We start from the raw sequence: 13857 nt of genomic DNA, 5'->3' as shown, positions 1-13857 counted from the left end.
TGAATGTCGCTGAGAAGCTCACAGAGACCGCCATAAGCAACAGTTTAACAGAATGCCACAGACTAATCAACCAAACTTTTTGGGTTGGGTTCTCTTTTATAGTCTGCAGGCATTAAATGAAAGAAGTCAGTGTTCCAGCAGAAGGAGACAACGTTTCAGAAAAGGCATTGTAGCAAACCAAAAAAGAAATTTTAAGCGCAGCAGTGTAACCAGCGCACATACCTGTTAGCTCGGGTGAGTTTAAAAGGCTGCTGTTGATAACAAGGGCATTTGCTAAATAGATGGTGTGTGTGCAACAATATACTGAAAGGTCAATTATATTGTGCAGCTTATCTCACCACCTGTAGTTATTTAGGTGAAAGCTCCAAAATGCTTGCCTAATATGTCTGTTTATCCAAAAGGAAGTAGAAAGGGAGAGCTAGAAAGATAGCATTGCATCACATTACATGGCAATGCAATGCACAGTTGCTGAAGTTGAACCAAAATGAGCTTGTAATCTGGCTTCTGCAACTTTGAACATGAAAAATCCAATGAGGAGAAGAAAAGCAGAGCCAAAGAGTCCATCCCAAAATCCGACAAACAAGCAAAATGAACAAAAAACATTGAATTCAATTCTTTCTGATTTTAGAAACTGCATTAAAGAAGGGGTGCACCGGTCCTGGAGATACTGCAATACCAGGTCAATGCGTGGAGCGGACAGAGCAAGCTCTTTTTCCATCTCCCTGTTCTAAAAATCCATTTAATATATGGTCCCCAGATAGGGGACGTATCAGATATTAAACTGATAAGAACAGATACTACACTTGATCTTAGCCAAAAGGCCGAGAAGCGATAACCAGAATTGGTTTCAAACTACGGAGCCACCCAAGGATCCTAAAAAGTCCATTTGTGGAGATGAGCTCCTGGACTCCCGTTAAGAAGACATGTTGTCAACCTCTAGATCCCTTACATGCCTGCACTTTTCGGCTTGCTGCTGCTGCAATCCACGCGTTTTAGATCTGCATAACTCCACCTCTTTAAACACAGCACCTTCACCCCCTGCTGTTCCCACCCGCCTCAACACCGTTGGAAGGGAGGAGAACCAATTAAGGCGGGGGGTGGGGTGGAACGAGCAGCTGTCTACCCTTAGCAGGAGGGCTCCTGATTACATACCTCTCCTGCTGCTGCTGCTGCTGCTGGCTGTCCAGCAGCAGACTGAAGGTGGCTGCTGCTGTGCACAGGTATATAAAGGCTCAGAGCCTATTATGACACGCGCAGCCAGCGTTCCATTGCCACATTCCATCTACTGCAGGCAGGATACCTGGCTGGCTGAATGTCGCTGAGAAGCTCACAGAGACCGCCATAAGCAACAGTTTAACAGAATGCCACAGACTAATCAACCAAACTTTTTGGGTTGGGTTCTCTTTTATAGTCTGCAGGCATTAAATGAAAGAAGTCAGTGTTCCAGCAGAAGGAGACAACGTTTCAGAAAAGGCATTGTAGCAAACCAAAAAAGAAATTTTAAGCGCAGCAGTGTAACCAGCGCACATACCTGTTAGCTCGGGTGAGTTTAAAAGGCTGCTGTTGATAACAAGGGCATTTGCTAAATAGATGGTGTGTGTGCAACAATATACTGAAAGGTCAATTATATTGTGCAGCTTATCTCACCACCTGTAGTTATTTAGGTGAAAGCTCCAAAATGCTTGCCTAATATGTCTGTTTATCCAAAAGGAAGTAGAAAGGGAGAGCTAGAAAGATAGCATTGCATCACATTACATGGCAATGCAATGCACAGTTGCTGAAGTTGAACCAAAATGAGCTTGTAATCTGGCTTCTGCAACTTTGAACATGAAAAATCCAATGAGGAGAAGAAAAGCAGAGCCAAAGAGTCCATCCCAAAATCCGACAAACAAGCAAAATGAACAAAAAACATTGAATTCAATTCTTTCTGATTTTAGAAACTGCATTAAAGAAGGGGTGCACCGGTCCTGGAGATACTGCAATACCAGGTCAATGCGTGGAGTGGACAGAGCAAGCTCTTTTTCCATCTCCCTGTTCTAAAAATCCATTTAATATATGGTCCCCAGATAGGGGACGTATCAGATATTAAACTGATAAGAACAGATACTACACTTGATCTTAGCCAAAAGGCCGAGAAGCGATAACCAGAATTGGTTTCAAACTACGGAGCCACCCAAGGATCCTAAAAAGTCCATTTGTGGAGATGAGCTCCTGGACTCCCGTTAAGAAGACATGTTGTCAACCTCTAGATCCCTTACATGCCTGCACTTTTCGGCTTGCTGCTGCTGCAATCCACGCGTTTTAGATCTGCATAACTCCACCTCTTTAAACACAGCACCTTCACCCCCTGCTGTTCCCACCCGCCTCAACACCGTTGGAAGGGAGGAGAACCAATTAAGGCGGGGGGTGGGGTGGAACGAGCAGCTGTCTACCCTTAGCAGGAGGGCTCCTGATTACATACCTCTCCTGCTGCTGCTGCTGCTGCTGGCTGTCCAGCAGCAGACTGAAGGTGGCTGCTGCTGTGCACAGGTATATAAAGGCTCAGAGCCTATTATGACACGCGCAGCCAGCGTTCCATTGCCACATTCCATCTACTGCAGGCAGGATACCTGGCTGGCTGAATGTCGCTGAGAAGCTCACAGAGACCGCCATAAGCAACAGTTTAACAGAATGCCACAGACTAATCAACCAAACTTTTTGGGTTGGGTTCTCTTTTATAGTCTGCAGGCATTAAATGAAAGAAGTCAGTGTTCCAGCAGAAGGAGACAACGTTTCAGAAAAGGCATTGTAGCAAACCAAAAAAGAAATTTTAAGCGCAGCAGTGTAACCAGCGCACATACCTGTTAGCTCGGGTGAGTTTAAAAGGCTGCTGTTGATAACAAGGGCATTTGCTAAATAGATGGTGTGTGTGCAACAATATACTGAAAGGTCAATTATATTGTGCAGCTTATCTCACCACCTGTAGTTATTTAGGTGAAAGCTCCAAAATGCTTGCCTAATATGTCTGTTTATCCAAAAGGAAGTAGAAAGGGAGAGCTAGAAAGATAGCATTGCATCACATTACATGGCAATGCAATGCACAGTTGCTGAAGTTGAACCAAAATGAGCTTGTAATCTGGCTTCTGCAACTTTGAACATGAAAAATCCAATGAGGAGAAGAAAAGCAGAGCCAAAGAGTCCATCCCAAAATCCGACAAACAAGCAAAATGAACAAAAAACATTGAATTCAATTCTTTCTGATTTTAGAAACTGCATTAAAGAAGGGGTGCACCGGTCCTGGAGATACTGCAATACCAGGTCAATGCGTGGAGTGGACAGAGCAAGCTCTTTTTCCATCTCCCTGTTCTAAAAATCCATTTAATATATGGTCCCCAGATAGGGGACGTATCAGATATTAAACTGATAAGAACAGATACTACACTTGATCTTAGCCAAAAGGCCGAGAAGCGATAACCAGAATTGGTTTCAAACTACGGAGCCACCCAAGGATCCTAAAAAGTCCATTTGTGGAGATGAGCTCCTGGACTCCCGTTAAGAAGACATGTTGTCAACCTCTAGATCCCTTACATGCCTGCACTTTTCGGCTTGCTGCTGCTGCAATCCACGCGTTTTAGATCTGCATAACTCCACCTCTTTAAACACAGCACCTTCACCCCCTGCTGTTCCCACCCGCCTCAACACCGTTGGAAGGGAGGAGAACCAATTAAGGCGGGGGGTGGGGTGGAACGAGCAGCTGTCTACCCTTAGCAGGAGGGCTCCTGATTACATACCTCTCCTGCTGCTGCTGCTGCTGCTGGCTGTCCAGCAGCAGACTGAAGGTGGCTGCTGCTGTGCACAGGTATATAAAGGCTCAGAGCCTATTATGACACGCGCAGCCAGCGTTCCATTGCCACATTCCATCTACTGCAGGCAGGATACCTGGCTGGCTGAATGTCGCTGAGAAGCTCACAGAGACCGCCATAAGCAACAGTTTAACAGAATGCCACAGACTAATCAACCAAACTTTTTGGGTTGGGTTCTCTTTTATAGTCTGCAGGCATTAAATGAAAGAAGTCAGTGTTCCAGCAGAAGGAGACAACGTTTCAGAAAAGGCATTGTAGCAAACCAAAAAAGAAATTTTAAGCGCAGCAGTGTAACCAGCGCACATACCTGTTAGCTCGGGTGAGTTTAAAAGGCTGCTGTTGATAACAAGGGCATTTGCTAAATAGATGGTGTGTGTGCAACAATATACTGAAAGGTCAATTATATTGTGCAGCTTATCTCACCACCTGTAGTTATTTAGGTGAAAGCTCCAAAATGCTTGCCTAATATGTCTGTTTATCCAAAAGGAAGTAGAAAGGGAGAGCTAGAAAGATAGCATTGCATCACATTACATGGCAATGCAATGCACAGTTGCTGAAGTTGAACCAAAATGAGCTTGTAATCTGGCTTCTGCAACTTTGAACATGAAAAATCCAATGAGGAGAAGAAAAGCAGAGCCAAAGAGTCCATCCCAAAATCCGACAAACAAGCAAAATGAACAAAAAACATTGAATTCAATTCTTTCTGATTTTAGAAACTGCATTAAAGAAGGGGTGCACCGGTCCTGGAGATACTGCAATACCAGGTCAATGCGTGGAGTGGACAGAGCAAGCTCTTTTTCCATCTCCCTGTTCTAAAAATCCATTTAATATATGGTCCCCAGATAGGGGACGTATCAGATATTAAACTGATAAGAACAGATACTACACTTGATCTTAGCCAAAAGGCCGAGAAGCGATAACCAGAATTGGTTTCAAACTACGGAGCCACCCAAGGATCCTAAAAAGTCCATTTGTGGAGATGAGCTCCTGGACTCCCGTTAAGAAGACATGTTGTCAACCTCTAGATCCCTTACATGCCTGCACTTTTCGGCTTGCTGCTGCTGCAATCCACGCGTTTTAGATCTGCATAACTCCACCTCTTTAAACACAGCACCTTCACCCCCTGCTGTTCCCACCCGCCTCAACACCGTTGGAAGGGAGGAGAACCAATTAAGGCGGGGGGTGGGGTGGAACGAGCAGCTGTCTACCCTTAGCAGGAGGGCTCCTGATTACATACCTCTCCTGCTGCTGCTGCTGCTGCTGGCTGTCCAGCAGCAGACTGAAGGTGGCTGCTGCTGTGCACAGGTATATAAAGGCTCAGAGCCTATTATGACACGCGCAGCCAGCGTTCCATTGCCACATTCCATCTACTGCAGGCAGGATACCTGGCTGGCTGAATGTCGCTGAGAAGCTCACAGAGACCGCCATAAGCAACAGTTTAACAGAATGCCACAGACTAATCAACCAAACTTTTTGGGTTGGGTTCTCTTTTATAGTCTGCAGGCATTAAATGAAAGAAGTCAGTGTTCCAGCAGAAGGAGACAACGTTTCAGAAAAGGCATTGTAGCAAACCAAAAAAGAAATTTTAAGCGCAGCAGTGTAACCAGCGCACATACCTGTTAGCTCGGGTGAGTTTAAAAGGCTGCTGTTGATAACAAGGGCATTTGCTAAATAGATGGTGTGTGTGCAACAATATACTGAAAGGTCAATTATATTGTGCAGCTTATCTCACCACCTGTAGTTATTTAGGTGAAAGCTCCAAAATGCTTGCCTAATATGTCTGTTTATCCAAAAGGAAGTAGAAAGGGAGAGCTAGAAAGATAGCATTGCATCACATTACATGGCAATGCAATGCACAGTTGCTGAAGTTGAACCAAAATGAGCTTGTAATCTGGCTTCTGCAACTTTGAACATGAAAAATCCAATGAGGAGAAGAAAAGCAGAGCCAAAGAGTCCATCCCAAAATCCGACAAACAAGCAAAATGAACAAAAAACATTGAATTCAATTCTTTCTGATTTTAGAAACTGCATTAAAGAAGGGGTGCACCGGTCCTGGAGATACTGCAATACCAGGTCAATGCGTGGAGTGGACAGAGCAAGCTCTTTTTCCATCTCCCTGTTCTAAAAATCCATTTAATATATGGTCCCCAGATAGGGGACGTATCAGATATTAAACTGATAAGAACAGATACTACACTTGATCTTAGCCAAAAGGCCGAGAAGCGATAACCAGAATTGGTTTCAAACTACGGAGCCACCCAAGGATCCTAAAAAGTCCATTTGTGGAGATGAGCTCCTGGACTCCCGTTAAGAAGACATGTTGTCAACCTCTAGATCCCTTACATGCCTGCACTTTTCGGCTTGCTGCTGCTGCAATCCACGCGTTTTAGATCTGCATAACTCCACCTCTTTAAACACAGCACCTTCACCCCCTGCTGTTCCCACCCGCCTCAACACCGTTGGAAGGGAGGAGAACCAATTAAGGCGGGGGGTGGGGTGGAACGAGCAGCTGTCTACCCTTAGCAGGAGGGCTCCTGATTACATACCTCTCCTGCTGCTGCTGCTGCTGCTGGCTGTCCAGCAGCAGACTGAAGGTGGCTGCTGCTGTGCACAGGTATATAAAGGCTCAGAGCCTATTATGACACGCGCAGCCAGCGTTCCATTGCCACATTCCATCTACTGCAGGCAGGATACCTGGCTGGCTGAATGTCGCTGAGAAGCTCACAGAGACCGCCATAAGCAACAGTTTAACAGAATGCCACAGACTAATCAACCAAACTTTTTGGGTTGGGTTCTCTTTTATAGTCTGCAGGCATTAAATGAAAGAAGTCAGTGTTCCAGCAGAAGGAGACAACGTTTCAGAAAAGGCATTGTAGCAAACCAAAAAAGAAATTTTAAGCGCAGCAGTGTAACCAGCGCACATACCTGTTAGCTCGGGTGAGTTTAAAAGGCTGCTGTTGATAACAAGGGCATTTGCTAAATAGATGGTGTGTGTGCAACAATATACTGAAAGGTCAATTATATTGTGCAGCTTATCTCACCACCTGTAGTTATTTAGGTGAAAGCTCCAAAATGCTTGCCTAATATGTCTGTTTATCCAAAAGGAAGTAGAAAGGGAGAGCTAGAAAGATAGCATTGCATCACATTACATGGCAATGCAATGCACAGTTGCTGAAGTTGAACCAAAATGAGCTTGTAATCTGGCTTCTGCAACTTTGAACATGAAAAATCCAATGAGGAGAAGAAAAGCAGAGCCAAAGAGTCCATCCCAAAATCCGACAAACAAGCAAAATGAACAAAAAACATTGAATTCAATTCTTTCTGATTTTAGAAACTGCATTAAAGAAGGGGTGCACCGGTCCTGGAGATACTGCAATACCAGGTCAATGCGTGGAGTGGACAGAGCAAGCTCTTTTTCCATCTCCCTGTTCTAAAAATCCATTTAATATATGGTCCCCAGATAGGGGACGTATCAGATATTAAACTGATAAGAACAGATACTACACTTGATCTTAGCCAAAAGGCCGAGAAGCGATAACCAGAATTGGTTTCAAACTACGGAGCCACCCAAGGATCCTAAAAAGTCCATTTGTGGAGATGAGCTCCTGGACTCCCGTTAAGAAGACATGTTGTCAACCTCTAGATCCCTTACATGCCTGCACTTTTCGGCTTGCTGCTGCTGCAATCCACGCGTTTTAGATCTGCATAACTCCACCTCTTTAAACACAGCACCTTCACCCCCTGCTGTTCCCACCCGCCTCAACACCGTTGGAAGGGAGGAGAACCAATTAAGGCGGGGGGTGGGGTGGAACGAGCAGCTGTCTACCCTTAGCAGGAGGGCTCCTGATTACATACCTCTCCTGCTGCTGCTGCTGCTGCTGGCTGTCCAGCAGCAGACTGAAGGTGGCTGCTGCTGTGCACAGGTATATAAAGGCTCAGAGCCTATTATGACACGCGCAGCCAGCGTTCCATTGCCACATTCCATCTACTGCAGGCAGGATACCTGGCTGGCTGAATGTCGCTGAGAAGCTCACAGAGACCGCCATAAGCAACAGTTTAACAGAATGCCACAGACTAATCAACCAAACTTTTTGGGTTGGGTTCTCTTTTATAGTCTGCAGGCATTAAATGAAAGAAGTCAGTGTTCCAGCAGAAGGAGACAACGTTTCAGAAAAGGCATTGTAGCAAACCAAAAAAGAAATTTTAAGCGCAGCAGTGTAACCAGCGCACATACCTGTTAGCTCGGGTGAGTTTAAAAGGCTGCTGTTGATAACAAGGGCATTTGCTAAATAGATGGTGTGTGTGCAACAATATACTGAAAGGTCAATTATATTGTGCAGCTTATCTCACCACCTGTAGTTATTTAGGTGAAAGCTCCAAAATGCTTGCCTAATATGTCTGTTTATCCAAAAGGAAGTAGAAAGGGAGAGCTAGAAAGATAGCATTGCATCACATTACATGGCAATGCAATGCACAGTTGCTGAAGTTGAACCAAAATGAGCTTGTAATCTGGCTTCTGCAACTTTGAACATGAAAAATCCAATGAGGAGAAGAAAAGCAGAGCCAAAGAGTCCATCCCAAAATCCGACAAACAAGCAAAATGAACAAAAAACATTGAATTCAATTCTTTCTGATTTTAGAAACTGCATTAAAGAAGGGGTGCACCGGTCCTGGAGATACTGCAATACCAGGTCAATGCGTGGAGTGGACAGAGCAAGCTCTTTTTCCATCTCCCTGTTCTAAAAATCCATTTAATATATGGTCCCCAGATAGGGGACGTATCAGATATTAAACTGATAAGAACAGATACTACACTTGATCTTAGCCAAAAGGCCGAGAAGCGATAACCAGAATTGGTTTCAAACTACGGAGCCACCCAAGGATCCTAAAAAGTCCATTTGTGGAGATGAGCTCCTGGACTCCCGTTAAGAAGACATGTTGTCAACCTCTAGATCCCTTACATGCCTGCACTTTTCGGCTTGCTGCTGCTGCAATCCACGCGTTTTAGATCTGCATAACTCCACCTCTTTAAACACAGCACCTTCACCCCCTGCTGTTCCCACCCGCCTCAACACCGTTGGAAGGGAGGAGAACCAATTAAGGCGGGGGGTGGGGTGGAACGAGCAGCTGTCTACCCTTAGCAGGAGGGCTCCTGATTACATACCTCTCCTGCTGCTGCTGCTGCTGCTGGCTGTCCAGCAGCAGACTGAAGGTGGCTGCTGCTGTGCACAGGTATATAAAGGCTCAGAGCCTATTATGACACGCGCAGCCAGCGTTCCATTGCCACATTCCATCTACTGCAGGCAGGATACCTGGCTGGCTGAATGTCGCTGAGAAGCTCACAGAGACCGCCATAAGCAACAGTTTAACAGAATGCCACAGACTAATCAACCAAACTTTTTGGGTTGGGTTCTCTTTTATAGTCTGCAGGCATTAAATGAAAGAAGTCAGTGTTCCAGCAGAAGGAGACAACGTTTCAGAAAAGGCATTGTAGCAAACCAAAAAAGAAATTTTAAGCGCAGCAGTGTAACCAGCGCACATACCTGTTAGCTCGGGTGAGTTTAAAAGGCTGCTGTTGATAACAAGGGCATTTGCTAAATAGATGGTGTGTGTGCAACAATATACTGAAAGGTCAATTATATTGTGCAGCTTATCTCACCACCTGTAGTTATTTAGGTGAAAGCTCCAAAATGCTTGCCTAATATGTCTGTTTATCCAAAAGGAAGTAGAAAGGGAGAGCTAGAAAGATAGCATTGCATCACATTACATGGCAATGCAATGCACAGTTGCTGAAGTTGAACCAAAATGAGCTTGTAATCTGGCTTCTGCAACTTTGAACATGAAAAATCCAATGAGGAGAAGAAAAGCAGAGCCAAAGAGTCCATCCCAAAATCCGACAAACAAGCAAAATGAACAAAAAACATTGAATTCAATTCTTTCTGATTTTAGAAACTGCATTAAAGAAGGGGTGCACCGGTCCTGGAGATACTGCAATACCAGGTCAATGCGTGGAGTGGACAGAGCAAGCTCTTTTTCCATCTCCCTGTTCTAAAAATCCATTTAATATATGGTCCCCAGATAGGGGACGTATCAGATATTAAACTGATAAGAACAGATACTACACTTGATCTTAGCCAAAAGGCCGAGAAGCGATAACCAGAATTGGTTTCAAACTACGGAGCCACCCAAGGATCCTAAAAAGTCCATTTGTGGAGATGAGCTCCTGGACTCCCGTTAAGAAGACATGTTGTCAACCTCTAGATCCCTTACATGCCTGCACTTTTCGGCTTGCTGCTGCTGCAATCCACGCGTTTTAGATCTGCATAACTCCACCTCTTTAAACACAGCACCTTCACCCCCTGCTGTTCCCACCCGCCTCAACACCGTTGGAAGGGAGGAGAACCAATTAAGGCGGGGGGTGGGGTGGAACGAGCAGCTGTCTACCCTTAGCAGGAGGGCTCCTGATTACATACCTCTCCTGCTGCTGCTGCTGCTGCTGGCTGTCCAGCAGCAGACTGAAGGTGGCTGCTGCTGTGCACAGGTATATAAAGGCTCAGAGCCTATTATGACACGCGCAGCCAGCGTTCCATTGCCACATTCCATCTACTGCAGGCAGGATACCTGGCTGGCTGAATGTCGCTGAGAAGCTCACAGAGACCGCCATAAGCAACAGTTTAACAGAATGCCACAGACTAATCAACCAAACTTTTTGGGTTGGGTTCTCTTTTATAGTCTGCAGGCATTAAATGAAAGAAGTCAGTGTTCCAGCAGAAGGAGACAACGTTTCAGAAAAGGCATTGTAGCAAACCAAAAAAGAAATTTTAAGCGCAGCAGTGTAACCAGCGCACATACCTGTTAGCTCGGGTGAGTTTAAAAGGCTGCTGTTGATAACAAGGGCATTTGCTAAATAGATGGTGTGTGTGCAACAATATACTGAAAGGTCAATTATATTGTGCAGCTTATCTCACCACCTGTAGTTATTTAGGTGAAAGCTCCAAAATGCTTGCCTAATATGTCTGTTTATCCAAAAGGAAGTAGAAAGGGAGAGCTAGAAAGATAGCATTGCATCACATTACATGGCAATGCAATGCACAGTTGCTGAAGTTGAACCAAAATGAGCTTGTAATCTGGCTTCTGCAACTTTGAACATGAAAAATCCAATGAGGAGAAGAAAAGCAGAGCCAAAGAGTCCATCCCAAAATCCGACAAACAAGCAAAATGAACAAAAAACATTGAATTCAATTCTTTCTGATTTTAGAAACTGCATTAAAGAAGGGGTGCACCGGTCCTGGAGATACTGCAATACCAGGTCAATGCGTGGAGCGGACAGAGCAAGCTCTTTTTCCATCTCCCTGTTCTAAAAATCCATTTAATATATGGTCCCCAGATAGGGGACGTATCAGATATTAAACTGATAAGAACAGATACTACACTTGATCTTAGCCAAAAGGCCGAGAAGCGATAACCAGAATTGGTTTCAAACTACGGAGCCACCCAAGGATCCTAAAAAGTCCATTTGTGGAGATGAGCTCCTGGACTCCCGTTAAGAAGACATGTTGTCAACCTCTAGATCCCTTACATGCCTGCACTTTTCGGCTTGCTGCTGCTGCAATCCACGCGTTTTAGATCTGCATAACTCCACCTCTTTAAACACAGCACCTTCACCCCCTGCTGTTCCCACCCGCCTCAACACCGTTGGAAGGGAGGAGAACCAATTAAGGCGGGGGGTGGGGTGGAACGAGCAGCTGTCTACCCTTAGCAGGAGGGCTCCTGATTACATACCTCTCCTGCTGCTGCTGCTGCTGCTGGCTGTCCAGCAGCAGACTGAAGGTGGCTGCTGCTGTGCACAGGTATATAAAGGCTCAGAGCCTATTATGACACGCGCAGCCAGCGTTCCATTGCCACATTCCATCTACTGCAGGCAGGATACCTGGCTGGCTGAATGTCGCTGAGAAGCTCACAGAGACCGCCATAAGCAACAGTTTAACAGAATGCCACAGACTAATCAACCAAACTTTTTGGGTTGGGTTCTCTTTTATAGTCTGCAGGCATTAAATGAAAGAAGTCAGTGTTCCAGCAGAAGGAGACAACGTTTCAGAAAAGGCATTGTAGCAAACCAAAAAAGAAATTTTAAGCGCAGCAGTGTAACCAGCGCACATACCTGTTAGCTCGGGTGAGTTTAAAAGGCTGCTGTTGATAACAAGGGCATTTGCTAAATAGATGGTGTGTGTGCAACAATATACTGAAAGGTCAATTATATTGTGCAGCTTATCTCACCACCTGTAGTTATTTAGGTGAAAGCTCCAAAATGCTTGCCTAATATGTCTGTTTATCCAAAAGGAAGTAGAAAGGGAGAGCTAGAAAGATAGCATTGCATCACATTACATGGCAATGCAATGCACAGTTGCTGAAGTTGAACCAAAATGAGCTTGTAATCTGGCTTCTGCAACTTTGAACATGAAAAATCCAATGAGGAGAAGAAAAGCAGAGCCAAAGAGTCCATCCCAAAATCCGACAAACAAGCAAAATGAACAAAAAACATTGAATTCAATTCTTTCTGATTTTAGAAACTGCATTAAAGAAGGGGTGCACCGGTCCTGGAGATACTGCAATACCAGGTCAATGCGTGGAGTGGACAGAGCAAGCTCTTTTTCCATCTCCCTGTTCTAAAAATCCATTTAATATATGGTCCCCAGATAGGGGACGTATCAGATATTAAACTGATAAGAACAGATACTACACTTGATCTTAGCCAAAAGGCCGAGAAGCGATAACCAGAATTGGTTTCAAACTACGGAGCCACCCAAGGATCCTAAAAAGTCCATTTGTGGAGATGAGCTCCTGGACTCCCGTTAAGAAGACATGTTGTCAACCTCTAGATCCCTTACATGCCTGCACTTTTCGGCTTGCTGCTGCTGCAATCCACGCGTTTTAGATCTGCATAACTCCACCTCTTTAAACACAGCACCTTCACCCCCTGCTGTTCCCACCCGCCTCAACACCGTTGGAAGGGAGGAGAACCAATTAAGGCGGGGGGTGGGGTGGAACGAGCAGCTGTCTACCCTTAGCAGGAGGGCTCCTGATTACATACCTCTCCTGCTGCTGCTGCTGCTGCTGGCTGTCCAGCAGCAGACTGAAGGTGGCTGCTGCTGTGCACAGGTATATAAAGGCTCAGAGCCTATTATGACACGCGCAGCCAGCGTTCCATTGCCACATTCCATCTACTGCAGGCAGGATACCTGGCTGGCTGAATGTCGCTGAGAAGCTCACAGAGACCGCCATAAGCAACAGTTTAACAGAATGCCACAGACTAATCAACCAAACTTTTTGGGTTGGGTTCTCTTTTATAGTCTGCAGGCATTAAATGAAAGAAGTCAGTGTTCCAGCAGAAGGAGACAACGTTTCAGAAAAGGCATTGTAGCAAACCAAAAAAGAAATTTTAAGCGCAGCAGTGTAACCAGCGCACATACCTGTTAGCTCGGGTGAGTTTAAAAGGCTGCTGTTGATAACAAGGGCATTTGCTAAATAGATGGTGTGTGTGCAACAATATACTGAAAGGTCAATTATATTGTGCAGCTTATCTCACCACCTGTAGTTATTTAGGTGAAAGCTCCAAAATGCTTGCCTAATATGTCTGTTTATCCAAAAGGAAGTAGAAAGGGAGAGCTAGAAAGATAGCATTGCATCACATTACATGGCAATGCAATGCACAGTTGCTGAAGTTGAACCAAAATGAGCTTGTAATCTGGCTTCTGCAACTTTGAACATGAAAAATCCAATGAGGAGAAGAAAAGCAGAGCCAAAGAGTCCATCCCAAAATCCGACAAACAAGCAAAATGAACAAAAAACATTGAATTCAATTCTTTCTGATTTTAGAAACTGCATTAAAGAAGGGGTGCACCGGTCCTGGAGATACTGCAATACCAGGTCAATGCGTGGAGTGGACAGAGCAAGCTCTTTTTCCATCTCCCTGTTCTAAAAATCCATTTAATATATGGTCCCCAGATAGGGGACG

The 13857-nt window shown here is 44.9% G+C and overlaps 10 non-coding genes and 1 pseudogene across 10 annotated transcripts; all 11 read right to left on the bottom strand.

Annotated features, from left to right (window-relative positions):
* Positions 1–642: 642 nt before the first annotated feature.
* Positions 643–833, bottom strand: LOC141251435 (U2 spliceosomal RNA). The gene has a single exon (XR_012313176.1). It is a non-coding gene; the product is annotated as a U2 spliceosomal RNA (small nuclear RNA).
* Positions 834–1951: 1118 nt separating this feature from the next.
* LOC141251417 (U2 spliceosomal RNA) lies at positions 1952–2142 on the bottom strand. Its single transcript, XR_012313157.1, has one exon. It is a non-coding gene; the product is annotated as a U2 spliceosomal RNA (small nuclear RNA).
* A 1118-nt stretch (positions 2143–3260) lies between these two features.
* LOC141251416 (U2 spliceosomal RNA) lies at positions 3261–3451 on the bottom strand. Its single transcript, XR_012313156.1, has one exon. It is a non-coding gene; the product is annotated as a U2 spliceosomal RNA (small nuclear RNA).
* A 1118-nt stretch (positions 3452–4569) lies between these two features.
* Positions 4570–4760, bottom strand: LOC141251415 (U2 spliceosomal RNA). Its single transcript, XR_012313155.1, has one exon. It is a non-coding gene; the product is annotated as a U2 spliceosomal RNA (small nuclear RNA).
* A 1118-nt stretch (positions 4761–5878) lies between these two features.
* LOC141251445 (U2 spliceosomal RNA) lies at positions 5879–6069 on the bottom strand. The gene has a single exon (XR_012313185.1). It is a non-coding gene; the product is annotated as a U2 spliceosomal RNA (small nuclear RNA).
* A 1118-nt stretch (positions 6070–7187) lies between these two features.
* Positions 7188–7378, bottom strand: LOC141251444 (U2 spliceosomal RNA). Its single transcript, XR_012313184.1, has one exon. It is a non-coding gene; the product is annotated as a U2 spliceosomal RNA (small nuclear RNA).
* A 1118-nt stretch (positions 7379–8496) lies between these two features.
* Positions 8497–8687, bottom strand: LOC141251436 (U2 spliceosomal RNA). Its single transcript, XR_012313177.1, has one exon. It is a non-coding gene; the product is annotated as a U2 spliceosomal RNA (small nuclear RNA).
* Positions 8688–9805: 1118 nt separating this feature from the next.
* LOC141251425 (U2 spliceosomal RNA) lies at positions 9806–9996 on the bottom strand. Its single transcript, XR_012313166.1, has one exon. It is a non-coding gene; the product is annotated as a U2 spliceosomal RNA (small nuclear RNA).
* Positions 9997–11114: 1118 nt separating this feature from the next.
* Positions 11115–11305, bottom strand: LOC141251434 (U2 spliceosomal RNA). Its single transcript, XR_012313175.1, has one exon. It is a non-coding gene; the product is annotated as a U2 spliceosomal RNA (small nuclear RNA).
* Positions 11306–12423: 1118 nt separating this feature from the next.
* LOC141251414 (U2 spliceosomal RNA) lies at positions 12424–12614 on the bottom strand. Its single transcript, XR_012313154.1, has one exon. It is a non-coding gene; the product is annotated as a U2 spliceosomal RNA (small nuclear RNA).
* A 1118-nt stretch (positions 12615–13732) lies between these two features.
* LOC141251443 (U2 spliceosomal RNA) lies at positions 13733–13857 on the bottom strand (annotated as a pseudogene; the record flags this gene model as incomplete).

This window comes from Phyllobates terribilis, unplaced genomic scaffold, assembly GCF_046119375.1.
Source record: "Phyllobates terribilis strain yellow unplaced genomic scaffold, ASM4611937v1 Scaffold_7013__1_contigs__length_40522, whole genome shotgun sequence".
Lineage (NCBI taxonomy): Eukaryota > Metazoa > Chordata > Amphibia > Anura > Dendrobatidae > Phyllobates > Phyllobates terribilis.
Note: the sequence above shows the minus strand (reverse complement) of the source record. Positions and strands in the feature narration are given on the sequence as shown.